The sequence below is a fragment of the Coturnix japonica genome, chromosome 4 (assembly GCF_054131305.1).
Source record: "Coturnix japonica strain WE chromosome 4, WE-NBRP24, whole genome shotgun sequence".
Lineage (NCBI taxonomy): Eukaryota > Metazoa > Chordata > Aves > Galliformes > Phasianidae > Coturnix > Coturnix japonica.
Window position 1 is genome coordinate 72,559,403 of NC_140666.1, and position 17,655 is coordinate 72,577,057.

A 17,655-nucleotide genomic window follows, 5' to 3' on the forward strand; every position below is an offset into this window, starting at 1 on the left:
GCACTTACATGTATTTGTGTGCACACATAAATGGTCTTCCTAATTAGAGTCCTATAAGGTTAATATCAAAATAACAATAATCAATAGAAATTACCTTAAAATGTCTTTTTATTTATTGTAGTTTCAGAGAATTTTAAACCCTTTGTATTTATGCTGCTAATCTGAATAATGCATATAACAGTTTTTCTCTGAATTAATTTCAGTGTGAATTAGAACTGGATCTTCAGAAGTACATAGTCTTTATTCTCATTTCATCCCTTCAAACTATAGTAATTTGGATAGTTAAAGTTAATTCACAATAAGTTTCTACAAGATAACAAAGCTACTCACATCAACAAACTTTATTTTTAGTACATAAAACTGTTTCCTTTGCATTCCTTTTATATTGAGCCTAGTTTTTGCTACTTTAAAAAAAAAAACAAAAAAACAACCTGGCAAAAAAAACCAAACCAAAACAAAAAAACACTACATTTTTTGCATAATGTATATATTTCTCAATAATTAACTTATAAAACTGTCATTTAAAACTGTCCATGGGGAGCATACTAACTTAAAATTAAAATAAAATTTAAAAAACAAACAAACAAACAAAAAAACAACAACAAAAAACTACTGAGATTATTCAAAAAAATATTAATAGAAATAGCTCAGCCCAACCTGACCTCATCCAAACAGCTTTTCTGTAATCAGCTTTTTTCACTATTAAGTTTCCATTTATTTTTCCAGTTACGCAGAACCTGATGGCAAACCAAGTTCAGCTATGATTTGTAAATTCTAATAATTTATAAATTACTATGTGATTAGCACATTGAGGTAAACATTTGAAGAATCTAACTCAAATTTTAGGGAACAAAATGAGACTACTGTGCTAGAATTAAAAGAGTACCAATATTCTGTTTTACCACTTTTCTGAGTATCACTTCGTTTCAGTATTTCAGATGTGGAAATCTTTCTTTGTTTTCATTTTTTCTCATATTCTTACTGTACTTTAAATTTAGGAATTCACTGGTCAGATACATCACATAAGAGTTTTTTCCCCTGGTAACATTTATATAAATAAATAAATAAATGAAAATCCCACATTTTAATTGATAATAGAAACTCTCTCATTACATTACAATGTAATAGTTCCTTACAGAACCAGGAAAAGATCTAACTAAAAACAGCGGGATTCATGGCATGTTTTTTATTTGTATCATGTAAGATATCAACTAAAAATGAATTTTGGGCCCTTTAAAGGAGCACTGATTATTATTTTTTTTTATTATGTTTTGCTCATTTTGTTTGTTCTGCAACATTTTGTTCCTTCTCCACTCCTTTTTCCCCTAAGAAATTGGCAGTGTCAGCCTTTTCTTTCAGTTATATTTTCATAGCTTTTCTGAACGCTAGCCACTCTGTAAATTTCTGTACCAACTCATAATGAATAAGATGACTGCAGTATGATAAATTACTTACCAGAGTTTTGGTAGTTCATAATTCATAAACAAGTAGTACAAGAAAGGTGATCACTAATTTATCTTATTATGTGGACAAAAAATTGATAAATAAGCAAATAATTAATGAAATACCTGTAACTTTTCGAAAATGTCAATAACAGTCATAACTCAGGAGGTAGATATCTGTGATGGTTGTTACTGGAGTGACAAAAACAAGCAAGCAAAGAAACACTCCAAAACGTATATGGATATAAAACTTAATGTCTAATACATGGTTTAGTGAATGAGATGAAATAAATAAATAAATAAATAAATAAAAATTATTTTTAGAAAAAATTATCAATGGTTAAGATAGTGTGCTCAGAATGTTTATTTTCATCCTCCAAGTAGGATTTTTCTTCCAGGACAGGGAGGATCAATTAAGTAAAATGGATATTCAGATTCCTTTTCTCAGGTTTTCTTTACTGAAACAAAATAATCATTTTAATGGAAGGAGAAAGAATGCATACTATAATATCACTACCACAGTTGTATTCTACTCTCATTCTACTCATATAGCATTGTACTTCACAATGCTTATCACTTTTTCTGTGCTCCATTCATGAAGTCTTTCCAAAACATTCATCTCTGTATGCACCAGTATATTTTGTGCCGTATATATATCTTGCTCTATTTGTATATTTTTATCACAACTTATCCATCTTACCTAGATTTCCTGTTTTTTAGAACTAATTTATCATGCACCATATTAAGAGAAGGTAGAGTGGTGTGTGGTGAATGGGTTAAAACTCATCAGAATTCCTTAATACAAAGTGAATAGTTTATGTTATCACAAAACACACACACAAAAGAAAGTTGGAGAAACAGGAAAGAAAGTATGGGGCATCATGTAAAATAGATTAATGTCTATCAGTGTTGAGGGAGTTGATTCCTCTCTTCTATTTCAGCAATAGTGAAGTAACATATTCCACAGATTCTAGTTCTGGGCTCCCCATGACAAGAAATATGTGAACATACTGGAAGGAGTTCAGTGAAGAGCTACAATGATGATGAAGAGACTAGAGCAGCTCTGCTGTGAGTAAAGTGGACAGAAACCTGAAATGCAGAAGGTTCCCTCTGAATATCAGGAAACACTTTAACCTCTAGATGACTGATTGCCTAAAGAGGTTGTGGAGTATCTCTCACTGAAGCAAAGTGTTTTCTCAGCCATCTGGACATCATTTTGTTATTTTTGGCTCTGGTTGGCCATGATTGAGCAAGAAGGTTGGGCTACATGACATTTAGACATCTTCTCCAACCTCAAACATTCCTTGATTCTGTGAAGTAAATGAAACAATATGGAATTTAAGGAATTTTCTTGCCTCATTATTCATTTCTCTGTCTTTTGTGTTTATACGAATATTGTCATGGTAGTCATACCACAAATAAAGGTTTACATCTTCAGTAGGAAATATAGTGTGGATCAACTACAGAAACAAAAATCATAATTTGATACAAATATGATTAGTATACTAGCAAAAATAGGAAGGAAAAAATTAAAAAATAAGCACGTTGTTTTTAATTTCATAGTCTCCAAGGCTTTGCTTTGGTTGAACTTATAAATGCCTGATTTCAGTCTTTGCAGAGTAACTTTAATTACAAAGATGTGACTATCTGTCTGTTATAATTATGTTTGAAATTGTGGTCTGTATATGACATATAAGCTATACGTTAGCTGTATATAAGCTTTTTGCTAACTGAAATAGTCTCTCATATATTTTTGTTTATGTGCTGTTGCTTAAAGAGTTAAAATGTCTGGTATCCTGAGGTTCTATTGTCAGAATTCACCTCTTTGTTGAAAAGATTGATTAGTAAGTATTTTAAGTGTCTCATAACATTTCAGAGGATCCACTGGGGACTGAAAAGCTTAATTATCTTCAGAGGAATATTATTATGATGGAAATATTTCAGTGAATGTGTTTCTGTTCAAATTATGTTTAAAACATGAAGGTCATTGTATTATGTTAACTTAATTTGAAGGTCCAGTTGTTGATGTGTATAACCCCAGTTCCACTAGGCACTACAAGTTACATAGATATGATAAACTCCCAAAGCTTACTATTTTATGAACTAGATAGTTAAACATTTTTTGAAAAAAAAACTCGATTGGTTCACACTTGTAATCAGGTTGTTTTGAGTTAGTTCCTAATCCAGTATCATTAAAAAAATTAAATTAAATTAAATTAAAAAAATAAAGAAAGAAAGAAGTCAAAATGAGAACTGCTTTGAGATTGTTCTGTAATGTTGGAATTAACTAAATTTTACAAAGGATAACTCACTGTTTTGTATATTCACTGTTTGTGGGACTAGGTACTAATGTATTTCACAAAGCATAATAATCGTGATATCAGAACTGAAAGCCTTGATGTCAAGAACCAGTGAAACCAGTGGATTCTTATCCTTATACACTACTTAGATGCTACTTTTTCTTTTCTTGACTTGTGTCAGATTTGAAGGAGAACTGATAGGTTGTGAAATCTCCATTGGTGGTGACATCTCTATAACTACAAGAAAGTTGTAGTGGCCTGGGTGTCAGCCTCTTCTCTTGTGTAACTAGTGATAGGACTAGATGGAATGGCCTCAAGTTGCTCCAATGGAGATTCAGACTGGATGTTAGGAAATGCTACTTTTCTGAAAAAGTGGTCATGGCACTGGAATTGGCTGCCCAGGGAAGTAGTGGAGTCACTGACTGTGTATGTATTCAAGGAAAATTTAGACATTGTCTTGAGGGGCAAGTTTTAGTGAGAACTACTGGTGATAGGCAGATGGCTGGACTGGATGATCTTGTAGGTCTTTCCAACCTTGGTGATTTTTATGATTCTATGATTCTCTGGCATTTACCATTTATTTTTCTATTCTTTTCTGTATTTATATACGTTAAGCCAGGAAAGGATATTTAAATATATATATACAATATGAAAGAGATCAGTGTCCTTCCATTAGAACTCTCTTTGAAGAGAAATATTTGTGAGGTAGCTGTACCTCTAAAAAGTAAGGCACAATGTCCATCATTCCTACAAAGTTATTGTGTAGGTTTCTCCACTCATTCTCCCTGCTCATTTGGGTCAGAGATTAATTGCTATTCAGAATTTTAAAAAGGACTTGAATATTCTTGTAAAGTTATTTCTAATAAATAATACCTAAACTATAAAGAGAAACAAAAGTAATGATTGTTTCATATTACATTAACTCTGAAGTTAAACTCTTACACTTAAAATAGATCTAAATAGTATTGTGATCTGTTGGTTTTTTGTTGTTATTGTTGTTGTTTTAAATAACACAAGAATTCTAATAACACTTTAAGTGAACTCTAATTTAATGCAATTTTAGCTGTATTCAGCTGTGCAGCTACATCTTGATTACAATTATTGTTGGTCTAAGTATAATCACAAGTTGATTTTTTTTCCTTCTCTATTTCTTTAGTGTTAAGGATCAGTTGTATTATTCTAATCAGCTTACACTTTAGATACACATCACCAGTTAGTGTCCTACTTCCCTAGATTTTATTTACAAGTCAATTATTCGAAGTGGAAAAATGCAAAGAAATTCTCCAAGTTCTGTGAAAAAACAGAGCATTACAATACAGTAAATGAAAGGCTATTATGTCTCAGATTGGTCTGTACACTTTGACTCCAAAAAGAAATTGGTTGCTGAATTGATTATAATTTCTATGGAATTGACTGTACATGCATGTTAAGCAATTTTCCACAAAATTACACAAAATTGGAACATCACCATAGCAATCTTATATTGAACACAATTGTAACAAAATATTTCAACCTTAAATAGAAACATGTTTGATATGTATAATGTTTTGTAAAATCTAATCTTATTGAAATGATTTTTATAAGCAATACAAACATTTATGCTAAACATTTTTCAGTTTGCAAGGAATGTAAAAAGATTTCCAAGTTCAAGTGAATGTTTATTGAAAACACTCAGAGGTAATGTGTTTGAGGGCAGTAGAAAAGATTAGGTGATTTTACTTTTATTCTCCTCCAGAAATGTGGTACTTTTCTCCAGATTTATAAAGAACCTCTTGAGTGGTGCATGCAGATGCAAAGTCTCAGGCTTTCATGACCAGCTGCAAGATCTTAGCAACATGCGTTATGTAAAACTTAAGAAAATGCTCATTCATCTCCCATGATCTAGCATACTTTTTGAAGTTATTATTCTTCTTCTTTCCATTAAAAATAATGATGATGATGATGATGATGATGATGATGATGATGATAATAATAATAATAATAATAATAATAATAATAATAATAATAAATAATAACAGGAGTTCGTCCATCATCCTAATACAGAAATTCAGCAATGCTTCATCTTACTCCAAACCATCTGTTTACACTAATTTCTATCACAAACTTCTCAGTGATTTTCATTTTGCCCATGAAAACTCATTTGCCTCATTACCGACTATTAAGAATCTAATTTGTGTGTGACTCCCAGAAGCTGTTTTTACATAAGCATATAAGTGAGTAAGTGAACAAGTAACTGTCATAATACTAGTAGAACGTAATCTGAAGCTCTGAATCATACTATGAAGGTTCTGGAAGATTTATGGCATTTTGAAAGTTCTTGAAGATACTGAGTACTAGTAAAGTCTGAAAACTGAAAACTAGGTCTAAACTATTTCTTTTCTGTTGCTGAAGTAAGGAGCTATGCTGTCTGGTCTTATTCAGTGAGACAGATTTGGCAGGATTTTAGAAGTGTTACATCTTTTATCTTAACTTTGTATATCTATGCATTCATTTTGAGAGGAGGCATTGATAGTGCTACTTTGTAGTTAAACTTCCATTTGCCATCTAACCATCAGAATGGACTTCAAACAAACTCAAGGCTAGTCATCAAATACAGAAAGAAAATACTCATTTCTTATAAAGGCAGTTTCAGTGGTGTTGGAAGTAAAATACGTAATTATTACAAATCTTTTAATGAGGTTTTCTTTGTTTCATTTTCTACCTGCTGTGATGGCATGAACATCTAGTCCCACAAAGCCTCACACACAAGACTCATCCTCATTGCTTTTAAATTAATTATTCAGATGATAAAATGATGAGTGAGACAAAAGCTTTTGAGGATCAAATCTTTACCTGTGATTTCATTTCTGTTTCACAGTCTGCCAGGAAACATAACCTCCTGCAGAATGTATGAAAATCAGCTATAAACCTTTTTTGATTCATTTGATTTTGCATTAATTTGAATTTTCTTGAAATTCTTTCATTACATGGAATCACAGAATTGTAGAGATTGGAAGAGACTTCTGGAGATCATTCAGTCCTACCCTACTGCTAGAGTAGATTCCCTACAGTAGGTCACACAGGTTTTGAATATCTTCAGAGAAGGAGATTCCGCAACCTCACTGATCAGCCTGTTGCAGTGCTCTCTCTCTCACACAGTAAATAAGTTGTTTGTGTTTGTATGGAGCTTCCTGTGTTGAGTTTCTTTCTACTGCCCCTTGTTCTATTACTGCACATTGCTGAAAAGAGCAATTGACTTTATTACTGGATATTTATAATCATTCCAAACTGAACATTCCTGGGTCAGTCAGCTTTTCCTCCTAAGGGAGATGCCCCAGGCCCTTCATCTTTGTGACCCTACAATCTTGTTTGTTAGTTTCCTTTTTATTCTTAAATGAACTGTACACTGCTGATGTTTCAAATTTTAGTCCTACTTAAGGAAATCAAATAAAGTTGTCTGCATACCTAAAGACTCCACTGTTCCTTTACTAAGATTATTTTTAATGTTGCCTATTCAGTTATGAAACAGAAGGCAATTTAGAATACTTTTTTTTTAAAATTTTTTAATTTTTTATCTTTTGCAAAGCTCACATTGTCCAGATTATGCACATGTGTAAGTCTTCTTATTTCTAGTGTATTTCTTATCAGCTATAATGATTTATGTGAGCTGGAGACTTTAAGAGTTTGGCATTACTACATTCTTCTTGATTAGGAAATAACATCTAAACTTTTCTTCATTTTCTACAGTAGTATGCATGACATGCTGTACTTTCATGAATACATGAATATATTTTTGATCCATAGATTTAATTTCTTTATAAATCCCTCAAAATTAAAAATATGTTCAGTAATACAACTACTTATGTATTTGAAAAGGATTTTCTACTTTAAATGAATGAGATAAAACTCAAGAAAGTGAATAAGAAGCTGATCTAATCTGATCTCTTTTCTCTCTTTTCTCTCAGAATAATTCCAGGTCTGTTATAGGCTCTTTTATTTTATTTTTTTTTTTTTTTTAAAAAAAACCTCTGAATTGTATAAAAGATTTATGATTGGAAAACTAAATGTTCTACTACTAACAGAAGAATTTCTAAAAGAGATTAAGAGAAATAAAAGTAATTTCAAATGAGTATGCCTCTGTCTGTTGTGAGTTCAAGAAGATTTTTCATAATTTTATGTGCACAGTTGGTTTTAATGATCTTTATTCTTTCTCAGACTGCCTGGTAACTTTGGACATAGCTCATCCCGTTTCTCATTTTTAGAGAACCAAGGTAGCTTGCAAAATCACTGTTATTCTCAGATACAAATAAACTATTTCTGTCCTCTTTCTACTTATGATTGGGATCATTGATACAGCTGATTAAATCAAATATCTTACCAGCCAACAATTTAATTCATACTCTCCTCCCATTCTCATTTTCTGATTCCAGGCCTTATTTGGGGGCAAGTAGTCTGTATAGTTTGGCTACAACCAGTCTGAAGATTGAAAATTGTATAAGGTCTAAGGACTTATTTGTGAGCCAACTTTATTTTCCACTATATGAATTACATAAGAGGAACATAGAAGAGGAACAAGACTGGCTCCTGCCAGTCTGTCTTGATTCAGTGTATTCAACTAGAATGATCTTTTTCTCCCCTCGTATGCTGTCTTCAGCACCTTCAATTCTCAATTCATATATTTATTCTTTGTTTGTTTGTTTTGTTTGTTTGTTTTGTTTGTTTGTTTTGTTTTGTTTTCCTCTGAGCCTGCCTAAACTTTGTCCCTGACTTCGAAGAGCAGAGCCACTCACTTCTGCTCCCCTGCTTTTTCCACCCCTCAGATGATGCTTTGCTTATACTGTTTATGAAGATTTTATGCTCATTGATTTTGGAGATAATTACTACAGACTTTACCACGATGGATGGAGAATGTAAACACTGATTCTGATTGGAATAAGAATGGTGATTTTGATCTGGATGCCAGTTAGTAGACAGAGGAATTAAAATTAATAAATAAACGAATCTGAGGTCTGTGAAGTTTCTTTGTCACATTTAATAGTAACATCTGTTCTGTCAGCCCAGGCTTATCTTTATCAACTCATATATTTTTTAAGATTTTATGATTTTTGATTACTAGTATTCTGTATCATAACATCATGTAGTGCACTCAGAGTTAAAGCGTTAATGCTCCAGTTCCAGGTTCTTTCTGGAAGAGAAGAAGAGCTACGTTCCTCAGTGGGTTTTGTGCTCAGAGAGGAGGTATATCTCCTGGCAAGGTCACCTGATTGGACTCTACTCTTTGTTGTTGTTCTTCGCCTCTCCTTGCTGCTGCCTGTCCTGACTGCACACATCATTTCAGTACTACTGTAAGGCCTACAGTTTTCAGTTACTCTCTTATTATATGTGATTTATTAGCTTCAATTCTAATTATATTGTATTATAGCATGTTATCTTGCATTCTGATACCATATCTAGTAAATTAGTTTGTTTCTCCTCAGATTATTGCCACTGTTTTTAATTATTTTGGGGTCCACTGTTTCCCTTTTCCAGAGGCGTGGATTTTGTGAAATCCCTTTGCCCCACTCATCACAGAACTGGGCCAAACCAGACCGTAAGCTGTTGACAGTGTTTCAAGAATATGAAGGTCTTTGAGTGTCCAGATATCTGATGAACGTCTGTATCTACTAGACATCCATCAGTATGAAAAACAAGAATATGAAGTGTGTGGCAAATGCTACAATGGAATGTTAGAATGTATACATAAGCAAAGTGTTGACAGTGTGAAGAGTTTTTTATATGCTTGAAAAGTTACCCAAGTATCCGGGTCAATGTTAGGTAACTGTGTCTGCACTTTTCCTGGATATCTGAAGTATAGCTGGGATCCTTTTGTCATGACAACCTAGAAAATGTAGACACTTTCAGAAAATAGAACAGAGTAGAAATGAAGGAATTGAACACTGTTTACAAAAGGCTATCTTAATATAGGCAGTGGCTATGTATGCCCTGCATTCCAATTTGCCTTCTGAAAATGAGGAGATGGCATGACATTCACTGAAAAAATAATTTTAAAACTGAGCTTGGAAATGCAGTTCAACACATGGACTCAAGGAAAACAGAAATGTTAAAAGCCTTATCTGTTGAGCTGACAGGTGTTATGTATATGTAAGGGGCTAAAGGGAATTTGAATGTGATTTTACCTTTCTAGAATATAGCAGTATAGTATTCTTAGAAGATTTCTTCTATGACACCCTCCTTTTTCCATGTCTCATAGTTTTGGTGAACTTATGGAACTTAATTTCTGTAGGTCTTAAGAGTTGTACAAACTATAGTGATTTGTTTTGCTAACAAAGGCAGAACAAGAAAGAACAGTTTCTATTTGCCTGATCCCTTACAGAGGAGAATAAAATATATCCACCTGATAAACTTCACATCTTCATAAGATTTTTCACCTCAAGAGCATTATTATATAGTGAATTGGAAAGGTTCTGAAAGACTGTTCATTTTCAGCTAAATAGAAAAGTAGTGATGTTTCAGAAGGCAAAACCGTTACAGTTTTACTTCCCGTGCATACAGAAATAACACTGCATTTTTTCACAGGCTGGCATCTGCAGAACAGAAAGCTGAAAAGTTCACAGAGAAACAGTTTTTTCAAAATCTCCACCTCCTTTCTGAACAGGATATCAGGCTGTCAGTTTTGCACGTTACTTTCAATAAATACTACTTTCCCTGTTCTTTCAGTAGTTTGTTTTTATCTGGGAGGTACAATGTGCAGATGCTGCACCTGTTTCTAATGCATTTATCGACTTTCAGAATATTTATTTCAAGAACTGGAAATATATCAATGGTATTTGTGATTTGAAAATCACTTCCCTACAAACTCGTGAATTCTTCATGTTCACAGATGTTTCCTCCAACCCCTCAATTCCTTCTTCTGTGAAAGCTCTTCTTTCTGTCCTGTTGAAGATCATTTGATTGTGTGTGACTGCTCAACATCTGCAAATTAGCTGCCACAGTGCTTCCTTAAACAAATAGCTAAAAATCTCCTAAACCCTAGTAAATGTCTTGCTTGAATGCACCTCTTACCTATATCTCAATTGCCTTTCTCTCTCTCCCTCCGTGAATACTCTGTGAAAGGTCTGTCTGAAAACTCATCTTGATTTGATTGAATTCTGCAGTAAGGAATGGGCTAATCTGTTCTATCACAGTTTGCTCGCTCTTGTCCCTACTTAATAGGGCCCTAACAGAGCTAGAGCAAGTTTCTGTGGTTTTGTCATGAATAACTTCAAACTTTCCTCACATTCAGCTCCTCTTGTCTTTATATGGAGCAGAATGTTAGATAAGGGTGAGCAGTGTGTTGTCCAACAGCTACTGCTCAAGTCAAAATGAAGTAGCTCAACAGCTACTGCTCAAGTCAAAATGAAGCCATTTTGAAAGCCAGGAAGTATCAATGTGTTCAAAACTGGAAAAATGTAAATTTATTCTTTAGTACTGATACTTCTGCAACATTTACATGCAGGGAAAGCAAGAAAACTGCAGATATCACTTTGTGTGAAAGAGGTGCCCTTTCATTAGCATAATTATTAGCATCATTTTTTATTTTTTTTTCTTTTTTTTTTTTTTTTCCCCCCATGGGTTTAAATGTATTTGTGTGCATTGATAAGAACAGATCCTTTGAGTTAGCTATGGCAGCAACTGAGTGGAAAATTATCTGCCCTTAGCAGCATGAGGAAAACATACTTTCCAACATGAGATGTTGGAAACTTGGAAATTCATATACAGTAGTTTCTTGGCTTTTTACTGCTTTCCAGAAATAGTGTTTTCCTGTTTTATTAATCTTACTCTGATAGTACTTATTATCCTGAGCATTTTATGCTCTGAGACAGCTATATAAGGTATGTTTTCATGATAAATCAAAGTTATGGAACTAATTTAAAAACCTTTTGATCCAGTTTTGTTAGGGGTGGACTTTTGTAAGATAAATTAATAGAAAATTCAAATAAGAAAAATAAAATTTTATTACAGAATGTTGAAAATTAAGCAGTGGAAAATACTGAATACATTTCTCAAAGAAATCCCTTATGTCTTACAATACATTTAAAAATATGTTTCACCTTGGGAAAGTAATTAAGATTAAGTCAATGCCAAAATCCCGGTTGGAGTATGATGTTCACACAAATTTATACCAAAAAAGGTCAAGGGAGCTCTCTCCATTTAACTCAGTAGATATCCAGATAGACAAAACATATTTACCACACTGAAGTAACTTTGTTATCGGTTTAGGCTGAAAATCACCCTAGGCTTACAGCTTCCCAATTCACTTTGTTCTCCCGTTCTGTTTCCTATTATGAAAGGGATGAAAGGAAATGCAGTGCTCTTATTCCACCTTTACCTCCTAACACATTTTTACATAAGTACAGTTTGGTGAACTAATGAATTCTCAGAGTCAGGAAGGGTATTTTGCCACAAAATACTTGCATGAGGTTCTTTGAGTGTTGCGCTTGTTAATCTGGTAAGCATGTTGAGATAGTGAAGGACTGAAAAGTCTTGTTTCTTGTTTGTCTGGAGTGGCAAATTGCTAGTCTGCTAAATAAAGTTATCTGAGGAGAAACAGGAGAGTGTCTGGATCTGTGTGCTGTGCTTCCTTGAGAACAGAACAGCAGCATTATTATACACAGAATAACTTAAGATCACAAATTGTACTAACAATGTTATACATTACATATAGACATCTCTGTATTTCAAAAGACAGTTCAGGAGTAGTAGAACTGCATTCCTTCAACCCACAAGATTTGTAAAATGCTGAAGAAACGGAAAAGAGAAAAAAGAAATTATTTATGAACTTGAAATATGAAGTGGAGAGATGCACTAAAATGTTTAATTATCTTTTATGCACAAGTTAATTTTTAATTATTATTGAAAAATTACCTTCAGGAGTCTAGTAAAACAAATTGTATATATTTTAACCTGTTATATTGTTCATAAGTTCCTCATATGTTTTTACTTTTCTTTCATCATACATTTTTTTCAGTTGAATATTTATATATATATATATGTATAAATATATACATATATGAATTTACTTTTCAAATTCATTAAACTTGCATAGTACTGCAGTAGACGTTGTGTAGTTGTCAAATTACAAAAGATATGTAGATTTTGGTAATGTATACAATGTACCTAAGAACAAAACCCGGATACATCAAAACTGCACGCTCTGCTACGAATTTTAGATGAAGAGATAAATTTACAAATTTAATTTTGCTATCTGACAGAGTAAACACTTTAACATAAAGTGTATTTGCTTTGTCCAATTTCCATTGTTTAGGGTGTTTGTTTTTTTTCCAAACCCATATGTGTTTATTATTGAAGTTCTATATTTCTATTCTAATGAAAAATAATCCAGGTACAAATTGCAGTTAGGACCTAGAAGTTTTTTCCTTAGGTAATGCTAATTTTAAAATACTAATTGATAACATTTGTTACTCAAGTATATCTAATTATATTCTCTTTTCTGTGTTATTTCTTCAGGAGCAAGATGATCTTTAACCTCATGATAAGGTTGAGTTATAGTTTACTATTTTAGGAATACAGGTAAGAACAAGTAAATACTCAGAAATATTTTATGCAATAATGTTTAGAAATAGACATGCATAAAGGCAGTAGTTATTAATCTCTTAACTCAGAATTATCAAATTGGCAAGTGAAACAATGTGTCAGGAAATATTTGTTTTTATACCTGATGCGAGATCTTCCAGTCCAGTCTTGGTTCCACTTCATTGATATTACTACTCATTTATGATGCTTAGTTACATATAATTTATTAGGCATAAACATCCAGATAATAAGCGTGATCATTACAAGTACCTCATTGCACTAGATAACATTAAAATACCTTAAACTCTGTATTATATCCAGAAACTACATAATGTCCCAGAAAGTTCTTGCTTTTCAATGTCTCTAATTACTTACATAGTTATAAGCCTAGGAAGCTGAACTTAAAAGCTGAAAATCATTGACTATCAATCAATCAAGGAGTTTCCAAACTCATGAGTTTAGAAATCTGAACTTGATTTTAAATATGCTTTAGCAAGTTTTTAAAACTTCATCTTTTTCCATTTTATTCTTTTTCTTTTTTTCCTAAAAAACATTCCAAATCCACAAATCGTTCTGAATCCTTATAAATTGTAGAATTAAAATAAACCTCACAGTCTGCTGAAAATGGATTTTATGTTATGTGTTACACAAAATCATTATTTAATACAGATGAACTTACTTTCATTTTTCATATTTCATTTACAGTAAGATGAATTTTTATTTTTATTTTTACATAAGTATTTCAGTACATGGTGCACTCTAAACTAAAATAACTTCAGCATGGTATTCAAAATGACTTACTTTTTTTTTTTTTTTTTAACATTAGTATGGCCAGTTTTGAACCATTCTGTTTAGGAGAGATGTTGAAAAATTGGACAGGGTTCTGAAAGGCAACAGATATGACTGGAGATGTAGAGAAAATGACGTAAGAAGAAACACTGAAAGAATTTTGGATGCCAAACCTACACAACAGAAGTGGGTGGGGGTCCACAGTTCTACAGGTTTCAAATCCAGGTGTCAACCTTTTTTTTTTTTTTTTTTTTTCTCCAATTCCTGCTATTCTATTTATCAGCCATAAACATATGTATTAAACACAGTAAACTTTACCTTTATAATTTTTAAGTGGTATTTGTTTTGTGCAATTTTCCTGTTCTCATTTCTGATACATGGATGGCCAGTTCTAAGTAATGAAAAACACTTCTATTCAGTCTTCGTCTGAATTTCACTTCCAGTTCTAATAAGAGTTTTTTTCCTGACATTTTAGGTTTAAAAAGCCCAACGACCTTGGTGAATGAATTCACAGATGACACTTTTTCTGACAGCACATGTGAGTGTGTATGCATATTTGATTATAATCTAAAAGCATTTTTTTCTGTAATTTCTTCAGAAAAGAAAGCATAATATCTTCTTATTTTATATATAGCATGTTAATCGTCAGGATCTACAAGGCTGCACTTCTCCCAGATTACCTCCAGACAACTGAGAGTTAATATTAGTCATTTGGCTAAAATTATATATTGTAGTATAACTGAAAACCATTTTTAAACATTTTCTAGACTGCTGAATATTTACAGCATCAATCAGCATGCATTTTAGACATGCAAATTAAAATGCAAAAAAAAAAAAAAAAAGAAATTATATGAAAAATAAAACAGAAGTACTGCTGGAATATTTTCAATAGCTTCTAAATTGTTCATCAACGTTAAAAATGTTTTTTGTTTTGAAATGAAACAGTTCATTTCCCAGGAAAAAGTAGTGACTTTTTTTTTCCAGAAATCAATGTTCAGCCAACATTATGCCTTTTATAACCTTTCCAAAATATGAATATACTGATTAATTCACAAGACATAGATCTTGAACTACCCTTCTAAACATCAAGAGCTTTCATTGAAGGCCAATTCATAGCAGCTTATTCCAAAGAGACAAGATTTGACTTTCAGATTTTCATGTGGTCTTTTAGCTTTTATTGATGCTTATGCTGTATTTAGCTTGTCTCATCTGCTTCCAATTACTGCATATGTTTTGTTATTGTTTTTATTTTGGTGTGGTTCTCTGTTTTTTATAGGCCTGTCCTTTCAGATGAGGAAGAGTGTAGTCCCCTGAAATTAAACATATTCCAAGATAGAGCAGGAAAACTAAATGCATATTTATTTCCAGCATGTTAATATGGATTAATTCTCAGGTGTTTTTGTCTGTGAACTAAATTAAACTCTTGACACACTGCATTAAAAGGCTTACTGTGTGAAAGAACTTTTAACTAAGTTATCAATATCTGATCCAGATTGTGTTTAGGAGGATAAAATAGTTGTCAGTTACCTTGATAGAAAGTTACACGTAGGTAAATCACATTCAGAAGCTTTATGCTCTTTATATTTTTTTACTGCAGAGTAGTCATATTGGCAAATGTGGCTGGCTTTTTTTGTTTGTTTGTTTAACCATTTGTATTTTGCCTTTAAACTATATATATATTTAAAAAAAAAAAACAAAACAAAAACCTATGAGCTTACTGGAGCTATGAGAAAAGACTTTTAATCAAGATGAGTTGAAGATATATGGAAGAAAGGGCTAAGTAGGCCAGAAATACAGAAATTTGTTTCTTTAATAATGTAATTTGTTACACTGGAGTCCCATATTGTCTGTTTACTCAAGCAGGTGGTTTTGTTGAAGAAGTGCTGATGATGCGATGTGCTGACCCACATACCAGTTCCCAACAGACTGTACCAGCTGGTACAGTTTGTGCTTGTAGTTTAACTAATGCCAACAATTATCCCTTTCTATTACCTCCTGTGGATAAAATAGAAGGTAATATAAATATTGCCAAGTTATCCTCCAATAAAATGTCTTAACAAATGTTGCATTCTTGCCACTTCAGTGGTGTTTAACTTAGTTTCACAAAGTTCTGGAGACACTCAGACAAAAAAAAAAAAAAAAAAAAAAAGTAATTTCAGAAAGGAATGAAGTAAAAAAAGTCTATTTGGTGATCCTGCTAGTATTGGATATTTCCTATTGTCAAGTTTGAGCTTTTTTTTTTTTTTTTCAAATTCTTCACTTCCAAAAAAGGAACATTTCACTGATGAATACAGATGAATGCTGTAGGGATTTGTTTTGTTATGTTTGATAATATCCTTACATCTCTAGACTAATACACTATAGGGTTTTTAGAGGTCATGATTAAGATTATTCCCCCTTTTTGTCTGCTACACCATTTCCATTTGGAGGAAACTGATCCTGTTTTCACCACCAAGAAAAGATTTTTGACATCTGTGGCAGTTTTGTTTCCCTTTCTTTATGCAACTTCAGGAAAGCAAAGCTGTTATTGAGTTATTACAGCCACATAATACCCTTTAGAGGTCTATAACTTCTTACTGACAGACCCTTCTCCATTTTCCATGTTGTTCATGTTGCAATAAATTTAGTAACATCATTCACGGCTTTAAATGTGGAATAATAAGCAGAATGAAAACAAAGTCACTTAAAAAAGACTGAAGAAAATGAAATATTTAGTTCAGTACCATAGTAAGGATGTTCTTAGCTGTACCTTTAGAAGAATTATAGAATCATAGAATCACGAGGTTGGAAAGGACCTACAAGATCATCTAGTCCAACCATCCTCTCTTTACCATACCTACAGAAAACCACTAAACCATATCTTCTAGCTCCCTATCCAGATTCCACTTGAACACTGCCAGGGATGGCAACTCCACCACCTCCCTGGGCACTGCATTCCAGTGCCTGACCACTCTCTGAGAGAAACAGTTCCTTCTTACATCCAATCTAAACCTCATCTGATACAACTTGTGGCCATTTCCTTGGGTCCTGTTTGTTGCCTGGGAGAAGAGGCCAAGCCCCTACTCATCACAGCCTCCCTTCAGGAAGTTGTAGAGTGCAAGAGATATCTTTCTGCTTAATAAGCAAGAGACTGTAGCGCAGAGCTGAGCGGTGCAAAAGTGTCTATGTAACAGCAACAGTGCTTGAGATTGTGGAATAATTTCAAATAAAATAATTAACTTTGTTAGCTCTGCAGAAGTTTCAGTAAATGTTGAAAAGAATAAAATTGCAGGTGCTGACTTCAGAGAGTTGTAAAAAATCTCAGTAGAAATCTAAACTGTAATTGTTTATCTCCTGTGTTGCCTCCCAATGCTGGAAGCTGACCTGGTCTCTGTTACACATCCTATTCAGCATATATATAATTTGCTATAACCATGTCAAGTTTGAATGTTAGAGCATTGTGTTAATATGTCAGGTTTTGACATTCCATCATTTAAATGGCAGTGGTCTTTTCTATTACATTGTTTGTTTGTTTATCTATCTATTCATTTATTTATTTATTGCTAGATTGAAATTCAGACTCCTGTTGGAGC

The 17,655-nt window shown here is 32.8% G+C and overlaps 1 long non-coding RNA gene across 1 annotated transcript; it reads left to right on the forward strand.

Annotated features, from left to right (window-relative positions):
• Positions 1–8,893: 8,893 nt before the first annotated feature.
• Positions 8,894–16,205, forward strand: LOC146761129 (uncharacterized). Its single transcript, XR_014945469.1, has 3 exons — positions 8,894–9,066; positions 13,229–13,291; positions 14,559–16,205. It is a non-coding gene; the product is annotated as an uncharacterized LOC146761129 (long non-coding RNA).
• Positions 16,206–17,655: the final 1,450 nt, after the last annotated feature.